We start from the raw sequence: 3,283 nt of genomic DNA, 5'->3' as shown, positions 1-3,283 counted from the left end.
GCCTAAGACCGTGGGGATAAGTGATTTTGGAACAAGAAAACGTTAGTAGTAACCATGGTTCTCACTTTGGGGATAATTCTTTTGAAGGTGATCCAGGTTTGATTCTTCATCTACGAGCTCGTATGAGCAATTAAGGTATGATAAGGCTATTCCTTCTTTCCTTTTGGGATGGTCCATATTATAAAAATGAAACGAGCAAACGCGCAACTTTCAAAAATGACTCTATTCATAGACGTACTAGGGGTGCCTATGTTCTTGATTCCCCGTATGTCCTATTATTATATCATCTGTTCAAGGGTCTCAGACAATACATAAGTTAATAAAGTTTATTTCATGATATTAATCGAAGGCATATTGACATCCCGAGAGATCTTATTGACTTACTTCTTATGCATTGCATTCATTTATACATGTACATTGACCCATAACCAGATGGAATTATGTACACGTATATTATATGTATATGGGGTATGGGGAAAGGTTGTGGTATTATATATGCACCACCACCTGATCAGTTAGTATACGTTGATGATTTCGCCCACAGAGGTAGAGAAGATATGATGGGATGCCCTCAGAAGATTGATGTTGTTATATACGCATAGACCTAAGCATTATATGACATTTATACACATACGCATGACATTATAGATGTTTCATGATTCACAGAGTTATCTAGACTTACAGGTTGAGTCCTTTACTTCATGTTTCTTTCATGTCTTTTATATACTGATTTTCATGCCTTGCATACTCGGTACATTATTCGTACTGACGTCCTTTTTGTTGTGGATGCTGCATTCATGCCTGCAGGTGTAGGTAATCAGTTTGACGAGCCCTCATAGTAGACGAGGTTAGCATTCAGCGAAGGATCGATAAGACTATACCTCATTCGGAGTGCAACCGAGTCTATAAGACATCATGTCAAAGTTTGGCTATAGACTTATGGGTAGGCCGGGTCCCTATCCCTTTTGATGTTGAATATGCTTAGAGGCTTTGTAGACACAGGTTCATTATATACAGTATGTCAGAGGCCTTGACGGCCCGTGTGTATTCATGTTTTAAGTACGATGGATCGCTGATACAGTGTTTGCCCACTTACAATTAAACATTATGAGTTATGGCCATGTTGGCCCATGATAGTTACAAAAGGAATGAGTTTAGTCAACTCAACCTATGTATGTTCTAGTTTTGGTTGAACGATCATGAGTTATAGAGTGGTTCACTCGGGCCAGTACGAAACCGGGTGCCAGCCACGTCTCCCCTGATTGGGGTGTGACAACCTCATCAGTCTGCCACCATTTGTATGCCGACCCATCAGTTGAGAAGTAAAAAGGTTGACCACGCTCGACCCCATCAAACTCATAATATGCAGAATGTGGTGACACTAATACAAGAAACCCTTTGCATCCTCAGAAGCCCATCCACTGAACTGAGGAGGATGGAACTTCTGAAACCTTCCCAAACTCCTTTGTCCCTCTGCCGACACAACTGGCCCTACCTCGGGATGAACTGCAAATACTGGCTATACCGGCACAACACCTGGTGTCTGATAAGCATGAGTCGGCTGCTCTGGTGTAGAGGCAGCGAGAGTCTGAGCTCCTCCCCAGCCTCGAAAGTTGCTGGTGAAACCGAAATAAAGCATGCGTGGGCAATACTCCTAAACATATTCATGATGGTTTCCAAGGTCTCCTTGTGTCCCAGCATAGTAATAGATTGTTCAGGTGCATGTTCAACATGCTCGGGGTCCTAATCCTCTACTGGAGATGAGGGAGGCTCCACAACTGTTGCTTTAGTAGGCGTCCTAGTTGTAGCACATGCCCTTCCTCAGCCTCTACCCTTGGCCCGGGCCCGGCCTCTCGCGGCTCTAGCAGGGGGATCTAGTGTCTGCTCAGCTGATCTGGTAGAGCGTGTCCTCACCGACTTTGAGAGAATAGAAGAGTAAGGATTCAAACTTGGAATAAACAAATTCGCACGATAAAGAATTAAAGAAAATGATGTTTCCTTACAGTTTGGTAGCCTCTCGAAGACAAGTACATACGACTCCGTACCGATCCACAAGACTCTACTAAGCTTGCTCGTGACTTGTAGAGCCTATGAACTTAAAGCGATGATACCAATTTATCACGACACTAATCCCACCATAGGTGTCGTGATGGCACATAGTGTCTAAAACTAAGTAGGTCGATCACTTAACAACATTTAAACAAGCAGAACCTGATATAATAAGACATAGCATTAACATAAAAATAGAAATAGAGACAATACAAGCTAAAGTGTCAATACTCAAATAACTCCCCAGAACTATGTAGTATAGAGTCACGAGCTCCAAATGAATACATAAGAATATCTCAAATATACAATATTGTTCGGATATAAAAATGATAGTATTAATATAATAATAGGACTCCAAGGAACTACGATGGTCAATGCAGCTCTACCTTTAATCCTCACAGTCAATAAGCTCTCACAGCCTAGATTCGTACCTCCTAAACCTCGATCTACACAAAACTGAATAGAAGTGTAGTATGAGTACATCACAGTCAGTACCCAGTAAGTATCAAGACTAACCTCGGTGAAGTAGAGGCAATGTTCAAGCCATGTGATACTCACTAGTCAATAACCTATGCAATATATCAATAACTAGCAACAAAATGTATAAAGAAAAACAATATCGACCATCTTGTAGGGCATGTGATGAAGGCTTAGTGTAGAAAACCCCATCTTTGTCAATAAATCATCAAAAGAAGTAGGGCATGTGATAGCATGTCAAATCCATCTAACAACTCATAAAAAAAACATGACGGAAACTTTTAAGAAACATGCATGCAATCAAAATATCAACCCTGTTTCAAAACATAAATAACATCAAGAAAGACACCCCTGAATAATCACATAACATCATAAACAATGCCACCCTTATTTTGCCGCATGTGCACATAACAATTAAATGCCTCTTTTATTTCACCACATGCGCATTTCTCCACCCTTATTTCGAAATTTGGGCAACCCGAGAAAACGTCACTCTTATTTCGCCCCATGCGCATAAATAGACACAATCGCACAGCAAAGACCTCGTGCTGACACCCCCAATCAATCCACTCAACATGTCCACATGTGCCACAGTATCACAAAACAAGAATACCAAAGTTTCATCAAGATATAAGATCACAACTTATCAATAGATTGCACAAGGACATGACAATAACATAAGAGTGTGGAGGGTGTCCAACAAATAAAGCATGACTACGGCAAAGGCAAATGTAGAAATCGTGAACATATAATCACA

The sequence above is a fragment of the Nicotiana tomentosiformis genome, chromosome 5 (assembly GCF_000390325.3).
Source record: "Nicotiana tomentosiformis chromosome 5, ASM39032v3, whole genome shotgun sequence".
In the NCBI taxonomy this organism is placed as follows: domain Eukaryota; kingdom Viridiplantae; phylum Streptophyta; class Magnoliopsida; order Solanales; family Solanaceae; genus Nicotiana; species Nicotiana tomentosiformis.
Note: the sequence above shows the minus strand (reverse complement) of the source record.